Genomic DNA, 18,297 nt, shown 5'->3' with positions numbered 1-18,297 from the left:
CACAGAGCTATCAGCTCCATCCCCCAGTCTCTTCAGCAGCCTTCTCCTCCCTTTCTCCTCTCTCTCCTAAACCCCACCACCGGCCGCTACTAAATTGCATTTTCTTCCATTGCTCTGACAATTGCTGTGGTAAGTCATATATCAGTAACTATAACAACAGGCTGCCACAGTGCTGGAGCCCTGCCTCTCTGGGAGATAGAAACAAGATTTGTTTACCTGGGAGCAGTCAGGGATGTGAGCAAACACAGGACTCCTGAAGGACCTTGGGTCCAGCTGGGCAGGCTACTCTCAGGAAGGCACTCTTCGCACACATAGAATCCAAACACCTGTCCCTTTTCATGGGGGCCCTCCCCCAGCTCTCCAAAGGATCGGGCACAGCTGACCTCCATCAGTCTTGGGTGGATAAACTAGTCCCCTCTTTGGCTTTATTGAGCAAGGAGTTTGGCTTCAGGTTGGCAGCAAGACCCCCTCTGCTGCACCCTTACCCCAACCCATCATGCTCTTCTTCCTCTTCTAGCCTATCAAAACTGCTCTCAGATAAAGACTGGAGGCCGGGCGTACATGGCTGACCCTGGCTTCAAGTATCATCACTCACATGGACACCTGCATTTTTAATAGGTACCAAATCTTAAAGTAAAAAGGGTGATGCTCTATCAGATAGAATTTCCTGCACCAGACAACAAGTAGAAGACTCTGTGCGTGTGTGCGCATGTGTGTTATTCTGTGGTCTCCTTGCTACTCCAGAAAACCAACCTTCTTGGAAGCAACCACTCCCTAACCACTACAGCCTGTTTCGTTAGGGTTAGATTTTGGCCACCTGTGGGATTTGTGATTCCTTGGGGAAAACACTCTTAAATAGTTCTCATTATTCTCTGTAGTCTCTCAAAAAATGTTGGACTACAGAAGGTTTAATACCAGCCTATTTCTTGTCCATGAAACCTACCGCCTTTGGCCCACTGACTCTTGGAACCACTAGAGCAGCATCGTCAGCAGGGGGCGCAAATCCAGCTCCAATCCAGAGCGGAGTCTTGTGTCTGTCTATGGTCAAAACCAGCTCAAAGATGAAGCTTTGTGCATATGGAGAACTTGTCAAAATGCAGATTCCTGAGCCCCATTGCATACCTACAGAATTAGAATCTTGGGGTTTGGGCCTGGAATCAGCATGTTAATAAGCCCACCCCCAACCCGTTTCTAGGTCAGAGGTCTATGTGACTCTCTGTATTCATTTCCTAGGGCTGCCATAGCAAAGTACGGCAAACTGGGTGGCTTAAAAGAAATGTATTCTCTCACAGTTCAAGAGGCCAGAAGTCAGTAATGCAGGTGTTGACAGGCCTGGTTCCTTCTGGAGGCTCTAAGAATCTGTTCCATGCCTTGGCTTGTAGCTGCATCACTTCATTCTCTACCTCCGTCATTATATGGGGTTCTCCTCTGTGCCTTTCGTCTGTGTGCTTGTGTCCAAATCTCCCTCTCCTATCTCTTATAAAGACACCAGCCGTTTGATTTAGGGCCCACCCTAATCCAGGACTACCTCATTTTAACTTGATTACATCTGCAAAGACCCTTTTTCCATATAAGGGCACATTCACAGGTACCAGGTGTTAAGACTTGAACATATCTTTTGAGGGGATACAGTTCAACCCACTACACTCTCGAAATACTAGCCTAGACAAGTAGTTTTCAAACATTTTCAGTAGCGGAGTCTTTCATTAAATGAAATCCTACAGAGACGTAAAACAAACAGACCCAAGCAGAGCTGCCCTAGTTTAAGTGCAGGTCAGGGCCAAAAGCCCCACTTCACACACACACACACACACACACACACACAAACACACACACCCATAACTCCTTGGCCCTGAGGAGCAAGCATAACTGGAAAACCACTGGTCTAGAAGACAGAATGACAGACTCTAATTTGGAGTTTGAGGTGCTAGCCAGCTTGTAGCTAACAGGGTGACCTTGGGCAAGTCATAAGGTCTTTTACAAGCGTCTAGTTATAGAATCACCCTACAACTCAATTTCCTCATCTATAAAATGAAGCTCACAATACCCACCCCTACCTAATATAGAGGGCTGTTGTGAGGAAGAAATAAGACAAAGCTATATTAAAGTCTTCTGAAACAAAAGTTAATGCTAGACAGAGTTCAATGACTATTATTTTCAGCTTCACTCCATCAGTTTGACTTAGCCTGTCATATTGTGTGGAGAGACCAGCTGGCAAGTGGTGCCCACCACAAGGTACCGCCAGTACGGTGAGAGGGAGAGCCTCTTCTGCTGCCATGACCTCCCATTCATCCCTCCTTGTTCACTGGAGTCTAAGGATTTGAGCAACAGGGAGGTAGAGCTGCTGGCCTCTGCATCAACAGCCCACCCAAGGAATTTTCTTTCTTGGTCACTTGCGTCAACGCAGGCAGGTGGCAAGAGGCTAAGCCAACCTTCTCCCCATGGCCCACCCCTCTGGGCTCTGCCATAATTACTCATTTGTCTGTGGCAGATGGCTCCAAATTAAAATTGGTCTCACAGATGAGCTAGCGAGATTAAGTCTCAACAACACCGATAAGTGTTTGTGTTGAGATCGTAGAAAATCAGCAACAAAGCCCTCCGCTTACCCCTTCTCCTATCTGATCCTTGGTCCCAGGGAGAGATTGCACAGTGTAGAGGGGACACTGAGGGCCTAGGAAAAGGTGACTGGTGCAAAAAAAGGGGCCGACAGTGTCTAGCCTATAAATCTCAAGTACTCAACAGGAGAGCAGAAAGTAAAGAACAGAACTGCAAAAGTCACTCTATTTACAGGCAGCCTGGAGTAGCAGAAAGAGCAGAGACTTTGGAGTCTTAGCAGTTTTAGTAGATGTGCTTCCTTGCACAAGTCACTTAAGCTCTCCAAACCTCAGTTTCTTCATCTGTAAATGTCAACAATAATGGAGCCTACCTCATAGAGTTCTAGTGAAAATTAAATGAAATAATCCATGTATATTACTTAGAACGGTGCCTGACATAGTGAATACTCAATACATGGGAGGCAGTACTGTTCCTCTTCCTACTAGCTGAAGCCATGCTGATAACTCCTGCTGGCTAATCTCATTTATTCATTTTTAAATATGTATTAAGCACCCACTAGCACATAGTGGCTAAGAGTTCAGACTGCCTGACCTTAGGAAAGTTGTTTGCCCTGACTGAGCATCAGTTTCCTTATCTGTATAATGGGGTTAATATTACCTACATCATAAGTGGTTGTGAGGTGTAAATGAGAATTATTTTTTAACTTTTGGCATAATTTGTGGCACATAGAATTCAATTATGATACTCATATCATTAGAATTAATACAAAATATTATTAAGTCTTTGTTACCTGAATTGCCCAATATAACAATAGGTATTTATCGCTATAATAATGAGTCACAGCTTTGATTCTATGAGTTTTGTTCCAAAGTCAAAGTTCTAGGCCAAAAACATGCGTTGTGTCAATCAAGTCAAGAAAATAAATCAGCCACTTCATTGGAAGAAAATGTCAGAATGACCGCACGGCATCATATTGGCCAAACTGATAAAGTGAATTCTCTCCTCTCCTGTATCTGGGCTGACTTTTTGTAGACACGGCCTACTTCACTCACAGAGCAGAATCATAGGGTTTAGAGATCATTTGGTCTGAAATGACATGTCCAGGGTCGCTCAGCTGAGCTCCAACTGGCACAAATCCTTCCTGTCTCCTGAGCCACTATTTCTACCACCCCACACTGCCTCTGAGGAGTCATCAGAAGCAGTAACGCTTACAACAAAGCAGAAAATCAACAAAGCAGCTACAAGTAGTGTCTATCTAAAACAACTCATTCATAACAAAGTTCCAGCGAATGATTCATTCTGTTTAGTTCTTTTCAATTTTCTAAGTGTGTGTGAGTACTAATCATATGCCTCATGATAAAAATGAAAGATACAGTGAGTGCGCTCAAGACATTTATAGTCTCATGGGTAGAAAAGACACACACAGGCTGTCTAGCCAGTCCACCCCTCTCAGTGGGCCTGGCCTCCTGTGTTCCAAGGGACACAAAAGACCTAAGCTAGTGATGCTTACCTTTCAGAAAGAAAAATATAATTATTTAAACTTGATCCCAAGTAGACCAAGGGAGCTAGCTGCATAATACTTCACAAGGAAGAGACTATGAAATAATCTCAAAAGCAAGTCACTAAATAAAAACACATGAGGTTTTTTAGCCATGACTGACCCCCCCCTCCCCCTTCAGGGTTCCCACCAGCACAGGGCTTCCTTTCTGTAGCCTCACACTCATGGCTGTATATGGCCCTGACCCACATACACATGTCCAATTAGGGAGTTTCCTGTTCTCCTCTCCTCTGGGTAGGTGGATCTCAGCTGTGTATAACAGCCCCCCTCCTCCTTCACCTCACATGCGCAGTTATCTAGAGGACAGCCATCTTCTGTCTCCTTTTCACCCCAGGCTCCTCATCATATTGGTTTTTTTCAACTTATGGTTCTTGTTGCAAACTCCGTTCAAGTGTGAAATCTCAGTGCAAAACTCAGCACTCTCCTCCCAGCTCTCCTTCCAGCTGTCCTATCCCAGAGCACCGAATGTTGCCTTGTACTGATTCCTTTCCATATGCCAACAACAAACGTGGGACAGAAATAGAAAGGTGCAAGGAAATATGTGTCACATTATCCAAAACGTGTGATGTGGACAATATAGAAGGCCACTCTGGTTACAAATAGACAAAGAGCTTTCAGGGGAGGAACATTTGAGAAAAGAAATAAACTTTGAGCTGGAAAGGAAGAAAGAAGGGGACGGGACATTTGTCAGATGGAAGTGAATGAGCAATGACGTGGGTAGTGGGAATGATGGTGGCCTGTTCACGGTAGGTGCTGGAGTGAAGGGCTGGTGGTGAAAGCAATGCCTGGGACTCTTGTTACCCTCATGAGGTTAACCTCATGGAGGAAGGCCCCAGATACCTCACTCAGAGTCAGGACACTGGGTCAGGTGGGCCCTGAGTCTTATCAGAAACAGTAGTTCTTGGGCTCCTGTGCTCATCTGCCCTCCCTCTTTATCCTCTGATCCCAGCTGTAGTAAAGGAGAATGAGCATATGGCCACTGGCTGAGCAGCTCCTTAGGTGGGACCTTGGTGAACGCCCTCCACTATCCCAGGTGTTTGCTACTGGTCCTCTGATTGGCAGTTGGGGCAGAGAGGACTGATGTGGGATGAAAGAAAGAAGTTGGACCCACTGATCACCCAGGGGCCTTTTGGACAGGTCTGACCCTCAAAAAATATTTGTGAGGAGCTGACCATATTGATCTTTGACTCTCTCTCCTTTTATCTATCTTCTTCCCCAAATGGCACTCTCTCCCTCCTCTCTTCCAACCCCTCCCCGTACTCACAGGTACAATGCCTGTGTCCCATTTTAATCTCGTTGGTTGACAACTCTCTTGGTTTCCAGGGTATCAAGCCTACCTGGTTCCTCCTCCCTCTCTGCCTCTTAGTCTCTTTTACAAAATCCTTATCTTTTCTCTTGCTTCAATATCGATGCTGTCCAGAGCTCTGTGACTTTTCCTTTTCTAGCCCACTATCTATCAGAAGGTCCATAATTTATTTTCAAAATTTCAGAATACATTTTAAATGTACCTCAACCATTGAAATTCCCTGTGTCAAACACTAACAAACACTAAGTTAGCACTTACTATGTGCCAGGCACCACTCTAAGTACATAAACCTATATTAATTTATTCAATATTCACAACCATCCTGTGACGCAGGATATTACATTGGCCAAACAGTTCTTTCGGGTTTTTCTGTACCATCTTATGGACAAACTTGAACGAAATTTTTGGCCAACCCAATACTATTATCCATTCTTACAAATGGGGACATCAAGGCACAAAGAGGTTAAATGACTTTCCCAAGCTCATACAGCTAGTAAGTGGACAAACTGGGATTCAAACCTAGGCAGTCTGGCAGCAGAGTCTGTGTTGTTAATCCTCGTGCCAGCCTCATTTTGCCCTCCAAATCCTCTTCCTCATCCGGTGTATCCTTTCTCAGGTGATGGCACCTTTACCCTTCCATTTATCCTTTCAATTATCTAGATTTGAAATCTTGCAGATGTCTTCATCTTCACTCTCTCCTTCAGCCACCCACACCCAGTTGGATACCAAGTCCCTTTGAATAACTTAATTGAAGTGAGGAGGCAAACATACAATGAGTCGAAGTGTAATGCTGTGAGAGATAAGAAAGTGCTGTATATGTGGGTGCATAGGTATCTGATCACGTCACTCACACGACCACAGTTGCTCCTTATTTCCTATAGAATAGAGTTCAAAATACAGGCACAGGGTTGATAGTTTGAGGAAAGAGGGTTGGTTAATGACCCCTCAAACCATGCTGAATTGTCACTGATAATCGAGCCTGGGCTTGGAAGGATAGTGAAGCCACCAGACAAGACAGGATGAAGGAGGTGTTTTTTTGTATCTGCAGAAAGTCTCTGGAGTCAGAAGGAAAGCCACCTTAGTGAGGGCCATCCCAGATTCAGGGACCTACCGATAAGTGCACACTGTGTTACCTCTGGCAGGATTAAGTGACCCCAATCCAGCAGCTAGTCTCTATTCTAAGAAGTATGTCAGCCCTCTGAAGTCCTCGGTAGAGGGAAGGTAATCAGCACATGACTACCAGGGGCTTGAATGAGGGAAATTTTCCTGGTTCACCTTGCTATCAAGTGGATTGCTATTGCCTGTCCATTAGTAAAGGAGGGCTGCGAGCCAGATATTAAAAAGGCATTGAAAGAACCTTCCAAAGAAATCCAAATCAGAGAAGGAAAAGAAGCCGGCCCCATGACAAATCTCTCGTGAGTCTACCACCTTTGCCTCCTCCCCAAGAAAAGGGGGGTGATGACCCATAACAAATACCTCTGAAGCTGGACAGTGTAATTTCCAAATACCCCTCTGCTCTTCAAGGGCAACCTGGAGTGATTTGATGTTTCTGGCATCATCAGCTCCATTATCTGTATCAGAATAGCGGATAGAACTTTGGGGCTAAAAATGACCTCTAGAAATCCTCCAATCCATATTGTTGTCATCAAATAGGCAGATAGTTGCCTCCCCACCTTCTAGTGGGCCTGCAGAGGGAAGGCCTCTATCCCCACTGAGACACCTGGTGTTTAAGACAGTTTGGGCTTTGTCTACCCAACCAAAATGAATATTTGTCATATTTACTTTCTCCCCTCCCTTATTTCTTAACTCTTAAACTGAGGTGTGAAATTATTCAAGTATCATGGTCCAAGGTCACCACCACCCTTCTCCACATCCATTTGTTTATTTTGGAGTTTTTTCTATAAAAGTAATACTATAAGAATTAAAAGAGTATAAAAGCATGTGAAGAAAAACATCCCATTTCCACTCTCACAAGTCATCACTATTAATGATATAGGTATGTCCTCCTAGGTATTTTCTATGCATGTTCAAGCAGAAACAAATATACACAAACACACACACACAGACATCTCTTCACAAATGTTCTGCAACTTGTTTTATTTTCCTTAGCAATACACTGTGGACATCGTTCCCTGTGAGGATATTTATCTTTATTGTATTCTTTTTAATGACAATACTGTATTATATCATATAAATGTGCCTTATTTATTTAACCCGTCCTCTATTAATGAACATTTAAATTGTTTCAAGGATATTTAGGTCTTGGTTTTTGTTCTTCTAAACAATGCTGTGATTAATATCCTTGTATACATGTCTTTGAACACTTGCGTGATTATTATCTGTAAATTCCTAGTAATAAGATTATGGAATCACAGAGTATGTGCATTATTTATTTATTTTTTTAATTTTATTTATTTATTTATTTATTTATGGCTGTCTTGGGTCTTCATGTCTATGCGAGGGCTTTCTCTAGTTGCAGCAAGCGGGGACCACTCTTCATCGCGGTGCACGGGCCCCTCACTATTGCGGCCTCTCTTGTTGCGGAGCACAGGCTCCAGATGTGCAGGCTCAGTAATTGTGGCTCACGGGCCCAGCCGCTCTGTGGCATGTGGGATCTTCCCAGACCAGGGCTCGAACCCGTGTCCCCTGCATTGGCAGGCAGATTCTCAACCACTGCGCCACCAGGGAAGCCCCCTTTAATTTTGATATATATTGCCAAACTGCTCTCCTACCAACAGTATGTGAAAGTGCCTGTTTCTCACATCCTTGCAATCACAGACTGCAAAAAAAAATCAATTTTAAAACACCTTTGTCAATCTGAGAGGTAAAAAATCTATCCCATTATTGTTTTACATTTGAATTTCTTTTATTATAAGTGGTATTTCACATCTTTTCATATGATAAGTAATTTGTTTTATTTTTCTGTGAATCAACTGTTAATTTTTTAATTAATTTTTATTGGAGTATAGTTGCTTTACAATGTTCTGTTAGTTTCTGGTTTATAGCAAAGTGAGTCAGCTATACGTATACATGTATCCCCTCTTTTTTGGATATCCTTCCTATTTAGGTCACCACAGAGCATTGAGTAGAGTTCCCTGTGCTATACAGTAGGTTCTCATTAGTTATCTATTGTATACATAGTGGTGTATATATGTCAATCCCAATCTCCCAATTCATCCCACCGCTCACTTCCCCCCTTGGTATCCATACATTTGTTCTCTACGTCTGTGTCTCTACTTCTGCTTTGCAAATAAGTTCATCTGTATCATTTTTCTAGATTCCACATATAAACAATATTATACGATATTTGTTTTCCTCTTTCTGGCTTACTTCGCTATGTATGACAGCCTCTAGGTCCATCCACATCTCTGCAAATGGCACAATTTCGTTCCTTTTTATGGCTGAGTAATATTCCATTGTACATATGTACCACATCTTCTTTATCCATTCCACTGTTGATGGACATTTAGGTTGCTTCCATATCCTGGCTATTGTAAATAGTGCTGCAATGAACATTGGGGTGCATGCATCTTTTTGAATTATGGTTTTCTCAGGGTATATGCCCAGAAGTGGGATTGCTGGATCGTATGGTAGTTCTATTTTTAGTTTTTTAAGGAAACCTCCATATTTTTCTCCATAGTGGCTGTATCAATTTACATTCCCACCAACAGTGCAAGAGGGTTCCCTTTTCTCCACACCCTCTCCAGCATTTATTGTTTGGAGATTTTTTGATGATGGCCATTCTGACTGGTGTGAGGTGATACCTCACTGCAGTTTGGATTTGCATTTCTCTAATGATTAGTGATGTTGAGCATCCTTTCATGTGTTTGTTGGCAATCTGTATATCTTCTTTGGAGAAAGGTCTATTTAAGTCTTCTGCCCATTTTTGGATTGGGTTATTTGTTTTTTTGATATTTAGGTGCATGAGCTGCTTGTAAATTTTGGAGATTAATCCTTTGTCAGTTGCTTCATTTGCAAATATTTTCTCCCATTCTGAGGGTTGTCTTTTGGTCTTGTTTATGTTTTCCTTTGCTGTGCAAAAGCTTTGAAGTTTTATTAGATCCCATTTGTTTATTTCTGTTTTTATTTCCATTTCTCTAGGAGGTGGGTCAAAAAGGATCTTGCTGTGATTTCTGTCATAGAGCGTTCTGCCTATGTTTTCCTCTAAGAGTTTTATAGTGTCCGGTCTTACATTTAGGTCTTTAATCCATTTTGAGTTTATTTTTGTGTATGGTGTTAGGGAGTGTTCTAATTTCATTCTTTTACATGTAGCTGTCCAGTTTTCCCAGCACCACTTATTGAAGAGGCTGTCTTTTCTCCACTGTATCTACTTTTAATTTTTTAACCCATTCTTCTACTAGAATCTTCATCTTTTTCTTACTGTTTGTCTAAACCCTTTGTATATTAAGGTCATTAGCACTTTGTTCATTCTTTAAAAAGGTTCACCCTGATGTATTAAAAAAAACAATGATACCCTGAGTTTTACAGCAAGTCTGGAGCAAAGAGCAAAGTTCACTTGTATTCTAAATCTTTTAACTTTTCTGCATAAAAATACAGGGTTGTTTTAAGTGATGCTTTAAATGTCTTAGTGTCTCTCTCTGATGTAAGAGGGCTTGGGTGAAAGAGTATTCATGCTTCATCATTCTTTTATCTTTAAGTTTCCAGTTTAGTGCTTAAGTATCTGCGTTCAAAGGAAAGAATGTCTATATGGCTGTTTTAGCTAGAGTTTGCCAATGTGTAGACACATTTGTGTCTAAAAACCAAACCTATTTAGTTTGTAACCAACAGTCCCTGGCTGTTATTATGTGGTCATAATTCACAGCTTTTGCTAGCCAGATAGCCTTCCCTTGGACTACTGAGGGGGTACACAGTGGTGAGCCCTGACTTGGCCTTGCTGTCATTAGTTTTCTACCTTCCCTATTGGGAACCTGATTTCTTTCTTCCAGTGTTAAAGTCTCCATCATTTTAATAAGAGACTGCTGATTTCTAAATTAGCTGGTTCCCACTTGTAAACCAGGAAGCCCAACAAGGTAGGCTTGCTTATTCTGCTGTCATTGCTAAGCTTTTCTGGGTAATAGCTTGTCTGATTAGAATGGAAAGTGTTCTCTGGATCCTGGAGCTTACTTGGGAGAAAATGCCATAGGTCTTATTTGGGGGGAGCTACTCGAATGAGCTAAGCTGTCTTTAACTGGAGATCGTTCTTTGGTTATTCCCACTACTTTTTCATTTAAATTACCTAAGAGGAAGCCTGAATTAATAGATTCAACTAAACAGTTCAGGTGGTAGTATCATTTCCATGCCCCTTGGTCTTCAGGATTGGAGAATTCAATCTAGCAACCAGACCGAAGACTATGGTCTAACGAGAACACTGAGCTAGCACTCTCAATCCTGAGCTGCTTCTTTAGAACCAGATTGAAATATTTCCTGAAAGACCCTTGAGCATCCGTAAGTTGGTCAGAGGAGCAAGGACCCACCTTGTACCTAGAGGGAATGAACTGTAAGATAGGAAAGTATTTTTTTAACCGCACCAAGTGGCTTTGTTAGAAAAAAAAACGGTATCACAAAGGATTTAAGAGTTAGCATTGGCACACCCTTCTTCTTGCCAAAAGTGGGTGCAACATTGATGAAGCGACAGTTGTACTACATCTGCCACTTGACCCAGCCCATCAGCGTCTCCTCCTCCTCTCACCACCCCTCCTTTTCATACTTTTTGGCCACTTTGAGAGTCTTGCTTCTCACTTTCCCAGCACAGGCCAGGGTACAATGGACTTTACCTCCAAGCACGTGGCTAGCTACTTCCAGGGTGGTCAAGGTCTCCACCCCACGCTGGCCAAGGGTAGCTTCCATAGGCATGCCTGCCAGGAGCACCATTTGATTTTCCAGGGTGATGCCCTTCAGTGAGCCTCCAAGAGCCTTGATCTGAGTAACTGTCTCCTGGCTAGTCGGCTATAGGGTGTGTAGCTCCTGGACACGAACAAAGAACTGTATGTTGGCTACTGAATCCACTGCAGCCACCACTGCTGCTGCCGCAAAGACGGAGTCAAGAAATAGGAAGGAGTACATCCCCTTAGCCTGCTGTGTGCCACGTCACTACCTAGGAAAGCATTCTCAATAAAGAATTCCATACTAGAGAGAGCAGCCCAAAGGTGCTGAGGAGCGTTTGATGGGGAAGAAGGAAATGTGGCCACCCAATTTCAAAACCATGATTTCAGCAGTGGAGAGAAATGAAAACTGTTTTGAAATTGTTTTAAAACTACTTTATAAACCCCCATTAAATAGGTACTGTGCCTGACACATAATTGGTTTAGTAGAGAGGCAAGAATACAGAGCCCCAGTATATATAGAAACCACAGGGGAGTTCACTAATAACTCCACAGGGAGTGATGCCATTGATGCATTTCTAGAATAAAACCTCTGGAGTTCTGGTGGGTATCTGTTTGGCTGTGCTCCACTTAATCATAGAATCATCAGGATTAATTGAAACATAGTGGCAATCTAGTCATTCTTCTGTCACTGAAACCAATCCAAGGTATAGTAATCTCTAGCCTCTGAAAGAGTTCAACACCCCCATGCTAATTTGATGGAACAGAAACTTGGCAAGGTATGAAAGAAGTCCCAACACAATTCTGTGCAAGTGTCAGTTGCCCCAAATTCTCAAATGTGTCTGGGGCCTCCAGAGAGTCTCGAGTTCATGAACGAACAGCACCGTGAGACCACAGATGAAGGAGAGTTTGCTGGAAGCTAAGCCTCCTCCTTGCATACCTGATCAACTTTGCTGCTCTTTTCTGACAAGAGACAAACAATCCCCTGTGTCTATGGAGCCCTCTAAGAGCTGGGTGCTGTTTCCTCCCCAACTAGAAATCGGGGGTAGAATAACCAAGCCTCTGGGAGCCTCGATCACTACCACTCTTGCAACTTTTCGTCACTCTTTGAGATTCTTAACCCCTATTGACTGCATATGAAGGAGAAAATTAAGCAGTAGTGAATTTAGTTTGGAACTCTGTCCCTTCCAAGGCCTCCTTTCCATTAGCCCTGGCCTGCATTCCTGAAAAGGTGCTACAGAGGAAAAGACTTCCTTGCAGCACTAAGGTGTCTGGTTACATGTGTCTTTCAAAGAGAGGGAAGTGTTTTGCAAGTGGGTGAAAGGTCATTTTTACCTTGAAAGTATCTTTGCCTTTCCAAGTTTCAGATTTGGGGCATGTTTGACTTCAGGGAAATAAGGACAAGACAGCTGATGTTTTCCTAATTCAGCAGTGAGCAGCACATAGCTTATTGTTCTCAAGAGAAGATAGCAGCCCACACTCTTAGCATGCAAGCGTACTGGGAGAAAAAGAGGCAAGAGGCAGTAGCAGTAGGATTAGAAACCCAGAGTAGCTCTCCCTTCTCCCGTCTCCAGCCAGAGGCAACCAAGCTCCTGCTCCTTTCCTTTAACACTTGGTCTGTTCTGACAAGAACAAAAGGCAATTTGCTTGAGAAGGCACGATTGACAACACAGCTGCCAGTGCAAAGCAATACAATTAAAAGTAATGTGTGAAAGAGGGAGAAATTATGGGGGGGGGGACATTTTTCTTAAGTTTTTCCTCTCGGAATGTAATAGAGGGAAAATATATGAGTAAATGCACTACAGTACATGGATATTAGTAAACTTTGTCAAAGACTGTGTTTGGAAAAACTCTTGCTTGCAGTTGATGTCCACATGATACTCACAGTTTCAATCACAAAATGATTTAAGCTACTTTTCCTGTCAATCAAAAGTTACGTATTCTTTTTTAAATATGCCCCCATTTATTACTATGAGCCAGGAATTTAATCCTGGCCATCGAAAAAATCAACTTCTCATTATGATGTGTGCTGTCATGGTGCCTGCTTTTCTGCTAAAGAAGAAAGAGTCCTACTGAGACGTCTGTGCTAGCTCAGCTTAAGCTTCTTGGCATTGCCCAGGCTCAAGCTTCTTTTCTCAAAGGCTTCCCAGCTCTAGCCAAGCCCTGCTGCAGAGCAAGGGGCTCCTTGTTGCATGGGTGTTTCTGAGAGAAGCCACTCAGAAATTCCAGGTACAGAGAGTTCAAGAAGAAAGAACCTAAATACAAAATTCCCCCAAGGTGCCTCCAGCAGTACCAACCAATAAAACAAGTTTCCTGCCATGAGTGTTCATTGTCGGTTTGTCTCACGTTTTCCCAAAACATCCATAACTCATGGAGTTTCCATTCTGACGATAACCAAGGCAGCTAACTATGTTACTTCCATGAGATGCATGTGCCTTGACCCCTTTTCAGTGGTGCTGAAGATAATAGAATCATAGCACCATGCCATGGAAAGGTCATCTCCATAATGACGTGCCCAGTTTCCTGCCACTGTAGCCCTTCAGTACCACCACCCCCAGATGAAGACCCTTCATTCCCATGGGTGACTCTTCTAGTACAGGCTCTGGGGCTAATCCTGTTCCTAGTCACAGAGACTCTCAGAACTGGAGGCCAGCAGCTCAGCACTTCAGTATCCAGTCAGCCAAGCTGCTGGTGTCCTCTGAACCTTGTATGTTTGGTAGCTATGCCTGAGCCCTTGCCTTGCTGCCATGTAACCAAGCCTCTGCTTTACATTCTACTTTAATGGTTCTAAACTGTGGGCAATTTTGCACCCCAGGAGGACCGTTTGGCAATGTCTAGAGATGTTTTTGGCAACCAGCAAGGCCAGATATGCAAAATTCAACCCTGCAGATAGATGCTTTACCTCTATTTGGAGACTTGGAAAATGGAAGATAGTTGATGACCTTATAATATTTCCTTTGCTGAAAAGATCAAGGATAGTCATGTAAAGAAAAATTAACTTCCTCCCTCCTCAGGGACTATGCCCACATTTTAAATAGCTGTTGACAATCCCACTACTGGTCATATACCCAGAGAAGACCATAACTCAAAAAGACACATACACCCCATTGTTCATTGCAACACTATTTACAATAGCCAGGTCATGGAAGCAACCTAAATGCCCATCAACTGATGAATGGGTAAAGAAGATGTGGTACAATATATACAATGGAATATTACTCAGCCATAAAAAGGAACGAAATTGGGTCATTTGTAGAGATGTGGATGGACCTAGAGACTGTCATACAGAGTGAAGTAAGTCAGAAAGAAAAAAACAAATATCGTATACTAACACATATATGTGGAACCTAGAAAAATGGTACAGATGAACCGGTTTGCCAGGCAGAAATAGAGACACAGATGTAGAGAACAAACATATGGACACCAAGGGGGGAAAGGGGGAGGTGGGATGAATTGGGAGATTGGGATTGACATATATACACTAACTAATATGTATAAAATAGATAACTAATGAGAAAAAAAGTCTAACAATTTTTAATTGTGTTTAAAGAATAAAATAAATAAGTAAATAAATAGCTGTTGAGCGGTAGTATTCTACTTCTGGAAGTTGGTGCCAGTTGCCTGGCTTGCCTCGGGTGTGGATAGCTGAGAGAAGCAGGAAGGTGGGGCTCAATAATTGCTTCGTGAATGTGACACGGTCTCCTCTCTCAAGCTCGTCCTGCAATCATATAACGCTTCAGTCCGATACCTGCATATAAACTGAGCAACTTTAAAACAAAACATCATTTGGCATGTGTACGGAGCATGAGATGAAAATCATGATTGGCAAAGGGAATACTCTTGACATTATTTAACATGAATTCTGCTTCTAGATTTCTGGTCTGGTTTTCTTTATACCTTTCTAAAAGGTCTCTTACCTACCACTAGCTGACTTTAGGTCATTTTCTTTATTTGAGTTTATCCCACACAGCTTTTGAGAATAATGGTGAAAATTACCCTTTTATAATCCTTTACACTCTGAGAACCAATTGAGCTTAATTTGTATCACTCAAGCTCTTCTAGGCCTAAACCGGGTCTCCTGGTAATACCTACCAATTTTCAATTTATGGCAATGAACATACTTTTCAATTCTATGGCTATGAACTACTTAAAACAAAAGAGAGGTTCCCGACTCCTCTTTTTGCATGAAAGACCCTCTTTTTGTTCATTCTGATTTTGTGTTGCTGGCAAATGTGCTCCTATCAAGATCGTTACCCACTGGAAAAAATATAAAATAATAGACCTTTATTTGTATTGAATCCTGCGATATATCTGATGTCAATCGGGTTACCCTAACCCTCACATGGTCCTGTGCCCTGGTTGGATCACCAAGGTTTCTGCACCTGGGTTCTCAGCGCTTTCCAGAAATCTCTATCAAACTCCCACTAGTCGGGACTTCCCTGGTGGCGCAGTGGTTAAGAGCCCGCCTGCCAATGCAGGGGACACGGGTTCGAGCCCTGGTCCGGGAAGATCCCACATGCCGCGGAGCAACTAAGCCCGTGCGCCACAACTACTGAGCCTGGGCTCTAGAGCCCGCGAGCCACAACTACTGAGCCTGCGTGCTGCAACTACTGAGCCCACGTGCCTAGAGCCCGTGCTCCGCAACGAGAGAAGCCACCGCAATGAGAATACCGCGCACCGCAACGAAGAGTAGCCCCCGCTCGCCGCAACTAGAGAAAGCCCACATGCAGCAACAAAGACCCAACGCAGCCAAAAATTAAATAAATTAATAAATAAATAAATTTATAAAAAAAAAAAAAAAAAAAAAAAAAAAAAAAAAACTCCCACTAGTCAGGTGATAAGCAATGACATGGAAAACTCTAAGTCAGCTTGGCAGCGTCCTCTTTCCAGTAAAGCAATCTACAAGAGAAATTTAATTTAAAAATTACATGATGACCTATAAAAAAATGAATCAAGAACAGTGGCTTTCCTAAACAGCTATATGTTTCAAGCTCCACCAGAGGGCTACCTGCAAAGCTAACTACACTCACATCGGCACAGTGGGGCTCCATTCCTCTGTGCAGCCCTAGAGACACAACGACCAGACCTTTACTTCTGACATTTTTCCCATCTCCGTAATAACCTATATCCTCTGATTTATTGTTTTTCAACTCATTGCATCATTTTCACAATTTCCTGGGAAATGGCATATCTTAACAGTACAAAGGAATCCTTCAGAGAGGGTTGGCTCCCTAAAAGCTACCCGTAACGTATCTCCTTCCTACCTGGGTTTCTTTTACCTCTTCCGTTATTTCTAATAACCATCCAAACACTCACCTTACTTTTGGAGTTGATGGCCTCACCATTCATTATAACCAGTATTTTGCAAAAGAAAATGTATGGAATGGTTCATTTAATTCTTTGTGACAATCTAGATTTGAGAAAGATGGCTTTCCAGGTTTCCTACAACTAGAACTCTGAAATTATAAACTCTCACAACCTATGGAGTTAGCTATGTATTATTTTTTCATAGATTTAGCTGCTGTCTTTTGAAAAATTAAGAGCCCCCATCTGATGAGAAATCAAGAATGGTTTTGTGGGCTCCCAAACCTTGAGCAATACTATATAATGTTTATCTGGGTTTAAGGTAGAACATTACCTGATGAGGTTAATTAATATCCAATATAACCTGCGATTTAATATGTCTGAATATTCAATGTTGGGATTGTAGATTTGTTTGTTGATGTAATAAATCAAATGGTTGGTCTTTTGTTGGTTGGGGGTGAAGTAGTATAGTGGTTAACAGGACAGGCTTTGGAGCCAAACTGCCTGGGTTCAAGTTCTGGTCACCCTACTTCCTAGCCATGTGACCTTGGACAAGGCACTAAGCTTCTCTATGGCTGAGTTTCCTCAGGTGTAAAGTGAGGATAATTATTATTATAGCACAGAGCCACGGTGAGGACTAAATGAGATACTCCAGCATGGTGCCTAGCATATGGAAAGTGCTCAATAACCAGTAGCCATTTGTATTATATTCACCACTGCTAATCAGGCTAATGCTGGCCATTGTTACATACATTATTTATGTTTACATGTAAATATTGACTTTTTTAAAACATCAGGTGCATTCTGTGACATTGCCCGCAAATAAGTTTGTCCATTTTAGTCTTCCAATCTAAATTATATACACTTTGACCTTGAAATCAGCTGAGATGATCCAGGGAATTCTGATTATAATGGTTCTCTTTTTACCATAGTCTGGGAAACAAATTATTTCCCATCTGACACCAATGGCTGCTCCAAAGTATCTCATGCGTCACCACTACTAGCTAACTGACCTTGTAGGTACAGCAGAGTGGGCAGCTGGTCATGTGACGTGATTAGATGCTAGTGTTCTTCATTTCTGAGTAATACAGAGAAATGAAATTCATTTCCAACAGTCCCTTGGACTGCTGAAAAAGATTGAACATTGATTTTTATCTGGCATGTTAGGGTGGGGAAGAGGAGACTCAGTAGGTGGAAAAGAGGTATTGCAATTTCACTAAATCTTGGCACAAGATGGGAGATTCATTTCCAACATGATGCTATCAGGCTAGCTGTGTGAGGAAGTACCACTCGGAGAGGTTCAGCCTATGACCAGACAGCACTGTGGGTATGAATGAGGTGGTTCCTGATAAGGGTCTGCCCATTAATTACAAATGGGGGGTTTAATTTCAGAAGCCTGTGATAAACTCCAGCAAGTGCGCCTGCCTAAAGCTGGTAACAATAGGGTTCAGGAGAATTCCAATTAGCAGATTGTGTGCAGTGATGAGGTTAATGGAAATGAATGTATCATTCGGGCCCCTTGAGAACAGTAACCTTGCAAAAGCCCTAGCCAGTCCTGGGAGTGGAAGTAGAGCATCATCTGTTCCTCTGTTGTGTCCTCTGGCAGTGGAATTTAGCTGAAAATATGAAGAAGCGGGCTTTCGCTCAGTGTTCACTGTACTGCAGGTGTTTTATGCGATGAGCTCTGAGCCGAGTGACTCTGTCTCATGTTCATTAATCCAGAAGGATCCTAGCATATAATGTCAGCTTTT

At 42.6% G+C, this 18,297-nt stretch overlaps 1 protein-coding gene and 1 pseudogene across 1 annotated transcript in view; one reads left to right on the top strand and one right to left on the bottom strand.

The window, feature by feature from the left end:
• Positions 1–18,297, top strand: part of TRPC5 (transient receptor potential cation channel subfamily C member 5) — a 335,394-nt gene that overhangs the window by 22,098 nt on the left and 294,999 nt on the right. The gene's annotated exons all lie outside the window — the stretch shown is intronic.
• LOC132357873 (ubiquitin-like FUBI-ribosomal protein eS30 fusion protein) lies at positions 920–11,483 on the bottom strand (annotated as a pseudogene).

Source organism: Balaenoptera ricei, chromosome X (assembly GCF_028023285.1).
Source record: "Balaenoptera ricei isolate mBalRic1 chromosome X, mBalRic1.hap2, whole genome shotgun sequence".
Lineage (NCBI taxonomy): Eukaryota > Metazoa > Chordata > Mammalia > Artiodactyla > Balaenopteridae > Balaenoptera > Balaenoptera ricei.
Note: the sequence above shows the minus strand (reverse complement) of the source record. Positions and strands in the feature narration are given on the sequence as shown.